The sequence below is a fragment of the Oncorhynchus clarkii genome, chromosome 12, assembly GCF_045791955.1.
Source record: "Oncorhynchus clarkii lewisi isolate Uvic-CL-2024 chromosome 12, UVic_Ocla_1.0, whole genome shotgun sequence".
Classification (NCBI taxonomy): domain Eukaryota; kingdom Metazoa; phylum Chordata; class Actinopteri; order Salmoniformes; family Salmonidae; genus Oncorhynchus; species Oncorhynchus clarkii.
In genome coordinates, this window is record NC_092158.1 from 69,922,625 (window position 1) to 69,937,060 (window position 14,436).

The 14,436-nt window shown below is 44.4% G+C and overlaps 1 protein-coding gene across 2 annotated transcripts in view; it reads left to right on the plus strand.

Annotated features, from left to right (window-relative positions):
* LOC139421140 (alpha-N-acetylneuraminide alpha-2,8-sialyltransferase-like) overlaps positions 1-9,921 on the plus strand; it is a 58,681-nt gene extending 48,760 nt beyond the window's left edge. For both annotated transcript variants that reach the window (XM_071171739.1, XM_071171738.1), the window contains one exon: positions 9,781-9,921. The gene's annotated coding sequence lies outside the window, so the exon portion shown is untranslated. The remainder of the gene's footprint in view (positions 1-9,780) is intronic.
* Positions 9,922-14,436: the final 4,515 nt, after the last annotated feature.

Sequence of the window (14,436 nt, forward strand, 5' to 3'; positions counted from 1 at the left end):
CTTGATTAATAAGCACTACTTAAAATACCTTCCATTGAATGAGGGTTGTTTGGTAGAGAAAAACATAGATGTAGGAGGAGAGGCTGTTTTTTATTAAATAACATCCTGTAGACTCATTAACGTCAAATCTGTTTCCTAAATGAGGATGTGTTTTAGTTATAGAGATGGACTACTATCTGGCTGTGTTGGGATGCATAATGTCCAGGGAGTTGGGGGCACAGCCTGGGCGCTGGGTAAGGGGGGGTGGATGAGGTGCACAGCCTGGCTGCTGGTTAGGGAGGGGGGAATTGGGGTGAATTGGGGACACATCCTGGGCGCTGGGTAAGGGGGGGGTGGATGAGGTGCACAGCCTGGCTGCTGGTTATGGAGGGGGGAATTGGGGTGAATTGGGGACACATCCTGGGCGCTGGGTAAGGGGGGGTGGATGAGGTGCACAGCCTGGCTGCAGGTTAGGGAGGGGGGAATTGGAGTGAATTGGGGACACATCCTGGGCGCTGGGTAAGGGGGGGTGGATGAGGTGCACAGCCTGGCTGCTGGTTAGGGAGGGGGGAATTGGGGTGAATTGGGGGCACAGCCTAGGCACTGGGTACTGTGGCTGATACCCCCTAGGAGGAAGGCAGGGGAAGAGAGGGCAGTGAGGGTGGCAAGGTTTCCTTCAAACCAAGTCAGGACACAGCTCATAAGATATGTCATTACTATTATTAGCAGTAGTGTTATTAGTATTAATAATATAAGGTTTATTTACAGCTTGTCATAGCTGCGCTCACACAGTGACTTGAATTCATTGCCTTATCATATTTTGGTTAAAAAGGAGAAACTCAGTAACCCACTTATGCCTCTGGATTTCCACTGAGTTCCACTGAAGCGAGAGATTTAAATGGCATCAGTCCTGTTATTAAAGCAAAGCGAAACATCAGACAAATGGGGAGGGGCAGCGAGTGCAGCGGTGGTGTGTGGGTGTGTGCCTGTATGTATGTGCATGAGGGTGTGTATGTGTGTATGTGTGTGTGTGTGTGTGTGTGTGTGTGTGTGTGTGTGTGTATGGAGTGGGGGGTGTAGCAGCTGCAGCAGCTTGCACACTGGGTCTCTAGTACTGTGAGAGACATTCTGTCATCTGAAAGAAACACTGACAGATTTAAAAAGCAGAAATATGATGGTGTCTCTGTGGACACCATTGAACTGTACTGGGTGTTGCATTTGACTTACACAGCAGTATGTGAATGGGAATGTATTCCTATTACAACTCTATGTATACACTGTGACAGAAAACAGACTATGTTGGGGGGGGGGGTGATGTGGCACTGTTGTAAAATAAGGGTCACACTACGAGAGTCGCTGCATCGTTTTGGGAAGAGGCACTGTGAGCTTATCGCACTCATCAAATCGTGCAGAAATCTCCACAAGGGCCTGAGGGGTGAAAGACAGAGTCTTGATGATTGGGTTTGGAGAGAGAGAGAGAGAAAAAGATAGAGAGAACCATCCACCCCTTCTCTCCTTCCTCCCCACTGGTATTATCTTATCCCCCCCATCCCTCCTTCTCCATGCCGACTATCTTTTAAGCCATGCTAACCACAGATAGTGAAATGATGCCCTATGCATACCTACATACATTAGCAAAGAAAAACCTGAAAGCTAAGCGATTCTCACACATGGCAACACGAAACACACACACACCAACTCCCCCACACAAAGACAGCCTAGCACGCATGGAGCCCACAGTCTTACGCCAGTAGAGTGTGTATGAATAGAAAGCTGTGTCTGTCTGTGAGCCCATGGCACCATGGACCCAGTAGACACAATTCTGCCCTACCAACTCATTCACAGCCTTTCATCCAGGGCACAAAATGGAGCTGTGTGTGTGGACTCTGAGAGGGGAAATCATCAGCTCTCTAACAAGGTTCTCCCCCTCCCCCAACTCCCCATCCCCCAACACCCCTCGCTACCCAGCCCCCGTCCACCACACCATGTCTGTAGTGTAGCCCCCCCTTCCTAATCCCCCTCTACCGAGGCCTCCTCTCTTCTTCTCTCCCATCCCCCTCTTTCCTCACCAGAACTCCTCATCATCCACCAAAGACCCTGAGGATATAGACTCCCTCCTTCCACATCAAACACACAGCATCAGTGTGTATGTCTATTCCTTGTGCATGTGCAGTATGTCATTCTACTCTTACCCTCTGTGTTCAGTAATTAGGTGAATCAAATGTTGCCAAATACAGACCAACACATATTCATTATTCTGTAGCTGACTTTTCAATTCAGGGCGGGGAGGGGGGGTAATTTATTTTTAAGGCAGACACGCCTCTGATGTGAGATGTGCTGCTAACAAGCTGTGCAGGAAAGGCCCCTGGAGATTAAACAGGGCAGGAATCAGAGACTGAACCAGGGTCGATACACACACACACACACACACACACACACACACACACACACACACACACACACACACACACACACACACACACACACACACACACACACACACACACACACACACACACACACACACAGGGGGAAGATTCCCTTATTGATGAGATTGATTTCCAGTGAGTCCATTACAGCAGTGTTTGGTATAGACTAAAGATGATTAGAATGGTGATTTAAGACTGGACAAACCGCAAACCGCTGTCAGAGCAGAGCAAACCCAGATTAACCTGAGAGACAATGGGATGGGACAATGGGATGGGAAGGAAGAGAATAGGATAAATTGGTCATGAGAGTCAGGAGAGAGGCCATAAAGAGCATTCGGATATGATTTCAAGCTGCCAGAAGCCCAGTTCTATTGTGTTAGTAGTTGGTACATCGCCTGAGGCCAAAGCAGACCTGAGACCTGTCAAATGTGCTCACCCCCTGTTGCTCTGTCACAGAGCTGAACACTCCCAACTGACCTGGGATCTGAACATATTCACCATCTCTGCTCCAGATACCAGCGGAGGGCTAATCTGTATGGGCTGTTTCATGTCCTTTGAAATTAAAGCCAATCATCGGCATGGTAAAAACGTAACAACACAAATTAGAAATTGATTAGTGAGTGAAATGAGTGTAATATTATTAACAATAGGATGGAGGAGCACCTGACATTTCACTTTATAACATGTCATTAGCTGAACTTATTATATTTTCACTAGCGCCAAATTGGCACTTAAGCTATTGTCATGAGCTGTGAACATTTCATTTGGGGTGTGAAAATGACTAAATCCTTTCAAAACACGCATGAGTTATTACAGAAATTAATTAGCATTGAATAATGAATGAATAAATGTTGGCTACCCCCTCTGGCAGAGTCAAAATAGACATCTTACATACAGAAGGGTGAGTTAACTTTAAGATCCAGTGGTCTGTATCTCTGTTGACTTCATTGACAACAGCTCAGCTTTCAACAACATAGTGCCCTCCAAGCTCATCACTAAGCTCAGGGCTCGGGGTCTGAACCCCTCACTGTGCAACTGGGTCCTGGACTTCCTGACAGGCGGACCCCAGGTGGTGAAGGTAGGCAACAACACCTCAACCACGCTGATCCTCAACAAGGGAGCCCCACAGGGGTGCGTGCTCAGGCCCCTCCTGTACTCCCTGTTCACCCATGACTGTGTGGCCACGCATGTCTCTAACTCAATCATCAATAGCCTAGGCCTTTAAGTGGCTAGGAATTTTGATCAAGGACCCAAATCTCTAAGAGAAAAATGATCAACATGGTCAAGGTTTATCAAACAACATCATTGCATTTGAGAGACATTCAGTAGAGATGCCCTATAAGCTATAGTGTATCTGTTTCTGATGTGGAAGAGTTCCCTGTTTCAGAAAAGAGGAAAACGCAGCTCATAGTTAAAGGTAATTGATAGTGACATCCCATAGCTAAGTAAGGGATTAAAAAATTGAAAAGTATAGGACTTTCCCTGGATTTATTTAAGTGAGACCCCTAAGGCCCTAGAGCAAGATTCCAACACCAACTTATTCAATTGAAACTAATAGAAGCCAAATTCAACAGATGGAAAGCATTATGTTGAACTAAGCAATCACTTTACCTTCCACAAAAGACTGTGTGTGCACCAGGGAGGAGAGAGGAATGGAGTACAGAGTGGAAGAGTAAGGGAGGAAGGGTAGAGTCACTATGGAATGAATATGGGGGCACATCAGATCTCTCCCAAAAATGTTAACAAAAGTGAATTCACCCCCCAAAAATCCCTTATTCACCTAAAAACGTTGTAGGCTAAAGCATAAGAGTATACCATGACTACACCATTGTAGGACCTACTGTTGTACATTGTGCTGTCTCACATCCAAGACCACACGCTGATGCTTATTGTTCAGGCAAGCAGACGAATAAAGGCTTGTTCATTGGCTATGTCAGTCTCAGTTTTCATGTAATCTCATTGTTGTCGTTCTCCACAGAAACCAGTGTTTGAAGGAGAAGCGTGCTCCTTTCCAGTAATGATAACAGAGACGCGCTGAAGGATTACAGACTTGGACTGAAGAAGCACAGTCCTGGCTCACTATGTGTCTCTCTGACTCCAGACAGTATTCATGTGTGTAGCCTAAGTCTTGCCAGGGCTACCAGTGACTCCGCACACATAAACGGACCAGTTTTCTAGTATAGGTCCCTCACTGGGTCAATAACTGGATGGCTTGGGGTGGAGAGTGTAGGGGAGAGGACCGGCTGCTCCAGGAGTCCTCTGCTGCCAAGTTCAGTAGACAGAAGACGAGATGAGATCCAGACATAACTCCACTGCCCCAGCCAAGGACCCCTACTCAGTCTCTCCCCCATGCCCCACACCAAAACATATACTTTATCACCTTCAGATAGAACACATTCCCCATCAGCCCTTCCTTGGTCGTACTGTAAACACTCTTGAGTTAAGGCTGTTTATGTGAGAGGCTCTTTTCCCTAACATCTCTCTCCCTTCCCCGAATCCATGCCCTTCCCATGTGACGGTGGAAACCAGCCAATTTCAAGTTAGCCCTTGAGCTCTTCTGTCAAGCTCATCTTTTCTTAAAAAAATACATTAAATCTCAAAGTTTGCTTTCATGCTAACGCCCATTATTAGCTAGCATGCTAGCATCTGCGTAGCCCTTTAGGCCTTTTTCCCTATCTAGCACACCACCAGATAATCGCCAGACCTCGTGGCCATGGAAACACACTTGTTTAAACATGACTCGGGGGGGGAAAGAGGGAAAGGGACTGGGGCAGGAGAAGAGACTGTGGGGGTGGGGGGAGAGGACTGGACCGGACCGTCCTGAGAGAGCTAGCTCATGGCGGTGATGTAACAAGGCCGTTGGAAAATGACGAGCGTGCCACATTAGTTTGTTGTTGTTGTTTAAAATTCTTGCCCAGTCGTTTCATGTTGTTGTCAACCTGCCTCTGTGCGTAGCTGATGGCAGGCCGACAGGCTGTGCCAGTTCATCCCACTACCATCTAGAAGGCGGCGACAGTACAGATGCATCAAAGCTGGGACTGAGAGACTGATAAACAACTTCTATCTCTAGGCTATCAGACTGTTAAATAGTCACCACTAGCCAGCCTCCTCCCAGTACCCTGTCCTGAACCTCAGACATCGTCACTAGCCGACTACCACCCGGTACTCTACCCTGCATCTTAGTGACTGATGCCATATGTACGTACATAAATTGATTGAACTCTTGTCACTTTAATAATGTTTACATATTGCTTTACCCACTTCATATGTATATACTGTATTCTAGTCAAGGCTCATCCTATATAACTACTGCTGTACACACCTTTTCTATTCATCCTGTCTATACACACCAATCACATACATGTACATTATTTATACTCAGGTCCGGAAGCTAAGTTCCTGCAATTCTATCTATTTTGCTATGGGGTTTTCAACTGTCTATTTATATACTGTTTTCTTCACATAGCCCATTCTAATATTTATACTACTGTACATTGCATTTTAGTTACACTGCTTATACACACCGCATATTCATTTATATACTGGATTCTTGACATAGCTCACTCTAATATATCTACTAATGTATTGTACATATCATTCTTAGAAGATCTTGTGTAAATTCCTCTGGTGTAGATACATACAGATTTCATTTGGATTACTGTTGCAGTGCTATTTGGGTTGTTCATTGGATTCATTCTGGCATTTCTTAATATCTTTCTTTTTTACTTTGGATTATGTGTGTATTGTTTTGTATTGCTAGGTATTGCTGTACTGTCGTTGCTAGAAACACAAGCATTTCGCTGCAACTGCGATAACATCTGCAAATCTGCGTACGCGACCAACAAACATTGATTTGATTTGTTCCATGATCTGTTATTGAAAGTTATTATGTTGAAGAGGCCTGACTGGCAGCTTGAAGAGAATAGGTCAATGAGTGATAAAGAGAGGCCTAGACTAGGGCAATGTGAAACTATTGTTTCTACTGTGACCGCCTTAAACGCAACCCATAGCTAAGACTGACCTCCCCTTCTCTCTCTGCCTCAACTCAGATCATGGAGACAGTATCAATCAGGAAGGGCCTTCAGAGTAGCCTTCCATATGTAGTTGGTGCTGACTCCCTAGAGTTTGAAGAGGAAAGATAGGGATTAATGCAGAAGGGTGACTAAAGCCCAAAAGTTGAGAGAACAGAAGAGTAGACTGACGGTGTTTGAGTCATTTTCCAACTGACCCTCCCCACCACAGCGAGTCAGGCCAGGAAAATATGCATGCTTACAAAGCTTATGGCATATCAGCATATAGATGTAGCCTATTTCAGGGAGAAGAGTTGTGGAGGACGTCAGTTTGGTGATTCGTCTGGGATCTGATCGCAGTATAAACGGATCAATCCCTCTTGAATATTTCAGCCCATTGGAGACAATGTCTATATCATCTAGGAGATCTATCCACCTGTCTGCCTATCCACCATATGGAGTTGGGATGGACAGCTACGTGACCAAAGACAGTGGGATGTCTCAGAGAAATAACCCTTACTGCACATGTACAGTGGCAAGAAAAAATATGTGAACCCTTTGGAATGACCTGGACTTCTGCATAAATTGGTCAAAATATTTGATCTGATCTTCATCTAAGTCACAATAGACAAGCACAGTCTGCTTAAACTAATAACACACAAACAATCATACGTTTTCATGTCTTTATTGAACACACTGTGTAAACATTCACAGTACAGTGTTGAAAAAGTATGTCAACCCTTGGATTTAATAACTGGTTGACCCTTATTTGGCAGCAATAACCTCAACCAAACGTTTTCTGTAGTTGCGGATCAGACCTGCACAACAGTCAGGAATTTTGGACCATTCCTATTTACAAAACTGTTTCAGTTCAGCAATATTCTTGGGATGTCTGGTGTGAACTGTTCTCCTGAGGTCATGCCACAGCATCTCAATCAGGTTGAGGTCAGGACTCTGACTGGGCTATTCCAGAAGGCGTATTTTCTGTTAAAGCCATTCTGTTGTTGATTTACTTCTGTGTTTTGGGTCGTTGTCCTGTTGCATTATCCAACTTCTGTTGAGCTTCAATTGGCGGACATATAGCATAACATTCTCTTGCAAAATGTCTTGATAAACTTGGGAATTCATTTTCCTGCCCATGATAGCAAGCTGTCCAGGCCCTGAGGCAGCTCCAAACCATGATGCTTCCTCCACCATACTTTACAGTTGGGATGAGGTTTTGATGTTGGTGTGCTGTGCCTTTTTTTTCTCCACACATAGTGTTGTGTGTTCCTTCCAAACAACTCAACTGTAGTTTCATCTGTTGACAGAATATCTTGTCAGTAGAGCTGTGGAACAGCCAGGTGCTCTTTTGTGAACTTCAGAAGTGCAGCAATATCTTTTTTTGGACAGCAGTGGCTTCTTCCGTGGTGTCCTCCCATGAACACTGTTCTTGTTTAGTGTTTTACGTATCGATGACTCATCAACAGAGATGTTAGCATGTTCCAGAGATTTATGTAGGTCTTTAGCTGACACTCTCAGATTCTTTTTAACCTCGTTGAGCATTCTACACTGTGCTCTTGCAGTCATTTTTGCAGGACGGCCACTCCTAGGGAGAATAGCGACAGTGCTGAACTTCCTCCATTTATAGACAGTTTGTCTTACCGTGGACTGATGAACATCAAGGCTTTTAGAGATACTTTTGTAACCCTTTCCAGCTTCATGCAAGTCAACAATTCTTCATCTATAGGTTTTCTGAGATCCCTTTTGTTCAAGGCATGGTTCACATCAGGCAATGCTTCTTGTGAATAGCAAACTCACATTTTGTGAGTGTTTTTTATAGGGCAGGGCAGCTCTAACCAATATCTCCAATCTCATCTCATTGATTGGACTCCAGGTTAGCTGACTTCAATTAGCTTTTGGAGAAGTCATTAGACTAGGGGTTTACATACTTTTTCCAACCTACACTGTGAATGTTTAAATGATATATTCAATATAGACAAGACAAAGACAATAATTTGTGTGTTATTAGTTTAAGCGCACTTTGTTTGTCTATTGTTGTGACTTAGATGAAGATCATATCAAATTTGATGACCAATTCATGCAGAAATCCAGGTAATTCCTAAGGGTTCACATACTTTTTCGACCTGCCTCTGTGCGTAGCTGATGGCTGTGTCTGTTTGTTTGTTTGTTCCATCATCTGTTTAGATCTGACAGGGGCCTGACAACTGATTGACAGCTGATTTGAAGAAAATAGGTCAATGAGTGATAAAGAGATGCCTAGATTAGGGCAATGTTACTGTGACAGCCTTAAATGTAACCCATAGCTAAGACCCTTCAAATTGACCTCCCCTTCTCTCTCTGCCTCAACTCAGATCATGGAGTAGCCTTCCATAAGTAGTTGGTGCTGACTCCCTAGAGTTTGAAGAGGAGAGAAAGGGATTTATGCAGAAGAGTGACTAAACGAGACAAGTTGAACGAAAGAACAGAAGTGGACAGAAGAGTTGTGTCAAAACAGCCAGCTTCAGTCAGCTGTTCTAGCACACTCTACTGGTGTTCTTCAGTCATTCAGAAAGTCCTAAACTTATTTTAGTTCTTACGCTACTCGTCCTCCTGCATGAGGTCACATACCTTTGCAGTTTGGATGTTTTATTGTGCTTGCAGCTTAACATAGAGATCTTTATGTCTTGTGGGTTTGGAGCCAAGTAGCGTCTGTTGTAAATAATAGTATTTTGTTGAGCTTGTTAGTTAGCTCGCGCTCCCGTTAGCGTGTGCTAGCATTAGCATTTGTATTCAGAATGCATTAGGATTTAGCATGCTTATTAGCGATTAGCCCTTTGTTAGCATTTCTCATGCATGGTGCCAGGCTATATTATTTTTGTATATTTCTCACGCTATAATTAAGCAATAAGGCCAAAGAGGGTGTGATATATGTTCAATATACCATGGCTAATGGCTATTCTTTTGCACGGCGCAACACAGAGTACCTGGATACAGCCGTTAGCCATGGTGTATTGGCCAAATACCACAACCCCCCGAGGTGCCTTTTTGTTATTATAAACAGGTTACCAACATAATTAGACCGGTAAATAGTAATTCTGTGTCATACCTGTGGTACACAGTCTGATATACCACAGATTTCAGCCAATCAGCACTCAGGGCTTGAACCACCCGGTTTATAATCTGGGCTATATTCTGTAGACATTTCTACATTGCTGTATTTCGTATATATTTGTTTATATACAGGACCTCTAGCTTATGGAGCCCGTTTACTAGTTCATTTATGCTAGGCCTTTTTACAGTGTTGTACACTAGCTTGTACTTTCATGTCATGCATGTCATATCAGTGCTACAGCCTACATTTATTTATCCTTTCTTTTCAGAACCACAATCATTCTCAGACACAATTAATGTCCGTTCTCACTGGATGGGATTCCCAATGATCTGAACCAAGAGTGGTCAGATGTGTGTGATGTGTGTATGAATGTGGACATCTCCTTCCATTAAACTCCCCTTAACCTGGACATCCGCCTCATCCTTGTTCTTTAGGCTGGTAGCGGTTGCTTCCGGCCTTAAGCTAGCACCTAAGGTTTCTTCTTACATTCACGGTCCTTCGATTCTCTACAACCATACCCATATCTTTTGAGTATAACAGAGTCATTTTCTAACTGACACACCACACCACAGAGAGTCAGACCAGGAAAATATGCATGCTTACAAAGCTTATGGCATATCAGCATAGTAATAGTAGCCTATTTCAGGGAGAAGAGTTGTGGAGAACGTCAGTTTGGTGATTCGTCTGGGATCTGATCGCAGTATAAATGGAGAAATCCCTCTTGAATATTTCAGCCCATTGGAGACAATGTCTATATCATCTAGGAGATCTATCCACCTGTCTGCCTATCCACCACATGGAGTTGGGATGGACAGCTACGTGACCAAAGACAGTGGGATGTCTCGGAAAAATAACCCTTACTGCACATGTAGCAGTGGCTAAAAATAACCCTGTACCAGCTTGTCTCTCTCTCTCTACCATTTTGGTCATGTGTACTGCAGACCCTTAAAGATGCTCAATTGACCGAAAGGTCTTCTCTTGGACAACTCAGAGTTGCAAGGCCCTTGGTTTCAGACTAGACATATACAGTGTACTGTATGTTTTCAGCTGCTCATTCACATCTATTCGTTAAAAGATCATTATGTCAGATTTGACATAGATTTGACATGAATGAATATTATAAGCTAAAACACTTGTGTCAGCAAAGAAGCAAATCAAATGTCTCCCTCTCTCTGTGCCTTTCCTTCCCTCTCTGTGTAGCTGTGTCTGGCTGCCGGGGAGTAACAGGTTGTCTCTGCTGCGGTGGCCCCTGAGATTGGCTGTTGTGCTCAGCTCTTCTCTCCTGCTGACGAGGACAGAGAGAGACAGAGCCCATGCAGCCACGTCTGGCCCAGCTAAGCATGAGCAGTGAACGCTGGACAAATCGTGCGTCTTTCGCCGTGCACAGCACTGTGACACAGATCCCCTACTGGATTCTTATAGACGACCACCTCAGTCTCTGCACCCTGCAGATGACCCTTGCGAGTGTGCTGATATTTCTTGTGTGAGTGAAAGGGCTTTCTCTGTGTGTTCCACCGCAGCGGAGACAACCTGCTGATAATTTGTCACAGTGTTTCACAGCGTGTTTCACCTTAGTATCATACTGTGTGTGTGTGTGTGTGTGTGTGTGTTAGTCTAGAGCTGCTTATTAGCCACAGAGCTTAGAACTCAGGCAGGCGAAGAAAGGCTTTGGTTTAAGGAGCCAAGATACAGTATCTCAATATAATATGATTCAAGCGGCACTGGCTATGCGATTATGTTTAAACAGTGCAACTGTGCATCCTCCGTCCTGACTATATTTCACCCTAGCAACAGCTGCACCTCACACGCAAACGTCCATATGCATACACCCACACACGACACACATAGATCTCAGTTTCATTGAGTGAACGACCAGCGTCTGTGGTACATTCCTTCCTACTGTGTGTAGTGCAGCCAGCTTTCAGCTATGCGGCTCCACCCCTTTAGTGACTTGCGGGCAGTAGGCATGAGACCCTTTGCCACGCATTGCGGGCCGTGCCGTCTCCTCCACGCTTGTACGTAAATGCATCATGGAGCCCTGACTCATGAGTCTGAGAAATCTGTGTGAATATGTATGTCAGAGCGTAAACGTCTCTGTGTGTAAGAGCAGTGTGTGAATCTGTGTGTGTCTGAGACTGTGTGCGTGTGTGTGTCTGTGTGAGAGAGAGAGAGAGAGAGAGAGAGAGACGGTGTGTGTGTGTTACACGAGGCACATGTGTCTGAGCGGATCCCCGTGCTCAGCAGTGACTTTCCCAGTGGGAAGGAGTCTCATGGCTGTATGCATTTTGCTGTGCTGCTCACCTCTCCTTAGGAGCACACACTGAGGTAAACCAGACATCACAGTCTGTACACACACACACACACACACACACACACACACACACACACACACACACACACACACACACACACACACACACACACACACACACACACACACACACACACACACACACACACACACACACACACACACACACATACGCCCGCATGCACACACAGACATTTTCCTTTGCATTACAGACCTTTATAACACTGACATAACGTTTCTGATGTCTGGTCTGATGAACATTCATGGCTTTCTATAAGCCTGTCTACAAGTCTTCAATATCTGAGGGGTGTAAGAAAATGAACAAAAATGACACAGTTTACTTTTTCCCCAGAAAAATGACCCTGATAAGTATGGGTGTATCGTGAATCATGACGATATGGATTCTCTTCGTTAGGAAAATGACAAATTTCTCTTGCTTAACAAAAATTAAAGACTCATCGTTACACGTGGAATGTCAACTACAGACATTTGTGTTTTAAGGGAGGGTGACCGCAGGGGACATTCTCCTCAGACTGACGTCAAGTCATGATGAGTCACGAGGACAAGGACACGGTCCCTCCCCACTGCTCACTGTGTAGTTTTGTTGGAATGTTTGGAAGGGTTGGGATGAAGCAGAAGTCAAATTTCAGTTGGACCTTTTTTGTGTTCGATTGCCAAACAAAGTGATGCTAATCGCGTGTTTTGGACTACAGACGCCCCAACACGTTTCTGTGTCAGTGTTAAGAAGAAGCAAGGACAAAGAACGTGTGTAGTTGCAGTGCGCACTCATTAATCTTACACATTAATTAGAAGGGGGGGGGGGGGGGGAAATGCATTTTTAGTTAAGAGCAATTAAACAAAACAGCAAGGTCAAAGTCTTCGACGTAGTCGACCTTTCTCAAGAAAGCAACTTTCATTTAACACACCCATCTTCCCACACACGTTTAAAAATCCTCTACTCGCTTTCTTAACTCACGTTCAGCATGGCCTTCCGTCAGTGGATAGAGGAATGCTTTGTGTCACAAAACGGTTGTCAAGTGTTCAATGAATTGTCCCAATATCTTAGTGAAATTGAAACCGTTCTAAGAGACTAGCCAAATTCATAATCCAGAGCAAACAGTTTCACAAAACCAGCTCAATCCACAACCCATAGCCAAGATCCAAGATGTTCTACAAGACCAGCTCAATCCACAACCCATAGCCAAGATCCAAGATGTTCTACAAGACCAGCTCAATCCACAACCCATAGCCAAGATCCAAGATGTTCTACAAGACCAGCTCAATCCACAACCCATAGCCAAGATCCAAGATGTTCTACAAGACCAGCCCAATCATCATACCAGTACTGTTCCACAACATAAACCACATTAAAACCCAGAGACATACAGCACCCCCCCCCCCAAAATAACATATGCTCTTCTAATTTTGCCATAACTTCATACCAGACCAAAACTGTCAGTAACACATAACAAACCCAATTTACAACAACCATTTACACTATTCGATAAAACAGGTCCCTTCATTCTACTTCAAGATTATTCTCCGTTTTTGTTTTGTTTTTGACAAGTCTAAAGCACTAGCCAAGAGGAAAATGGAGGGAATCTAAAGCATTTGCATTTCAGACACAAAGCCTCAGTCTTCTCTGTCTGTGCGCTGTGCGACCAGGGTTAAATCTGAGGTGTGTTTACGTCTGCTAAACTCGATGTACACATAATGCCTAGGCATTTCAGCTCTTGTCCCATGCAGCTAGAAAATTGGACGGAGAGTGAGGAACCCTCTACAATAACATTCACTATTTAAAGAAGGAGAATGTCAAATCCTTTTCTGAAAGAGCACCCTGCATTTTCAGGACATCTTTTGCAAGATACAGTCCGTCGGCCTCCACCATTATTCAGACGTCGACCATTTTTAGGTCCATGATTAGCCTACTATTTTACAACAGCTGTGATTTATTTTACATTCTACACTATTACTCAAGGGGAGATGAATATCTCTCTTCTAGCACCTAGCAGACTCTAATATCCATGATTTATTCCATTCGTTTATCCATTATTTGTATTCTCTACAGTAAAAGGCTGGCCCAGTGGTTTCCCCCAACAGATGATTCAACAGAGAGCAATTTGTGTGTTTTGAATGGAAATATTAGAAGAGCACATCAGTCATGATGATAAAGAACTGATGGGGGGGGTGGTGTTCTTTTTTTTGCTGCCACACAGAATCTGCTACTCATCCCTCTCTCAGCACTGGGGCCAGGGAGGCTGGTCTCCCTGCTGACCCCTCCTCCTCCCTGCAGTGGTCGGGTCTCCCACCCACTCTCCAGGGACTAAAATGAGAGCTCAGGATTAAGGGGGCTGGTCTGGGGGTTGTTGGGGGGGGGGGGGGACAGAGATAAACTGCCTAAAAAAAGTGTGTACCACAGTCCCATGGTGGAAATGAAGAGAAATGCCAAAACACACCTTGTAAATCTAAAAGCAGAGAGGAGGACAAGAAGGTATTGGGAAAACAGGGCAACTGAGGGGATGACGATGGTCATTTCACCAAAGGGGAGACAGAATGAATACATGTCATCTGTATTTAACACAAACCAATACGTAGGATTCATGGCTAGAGCTT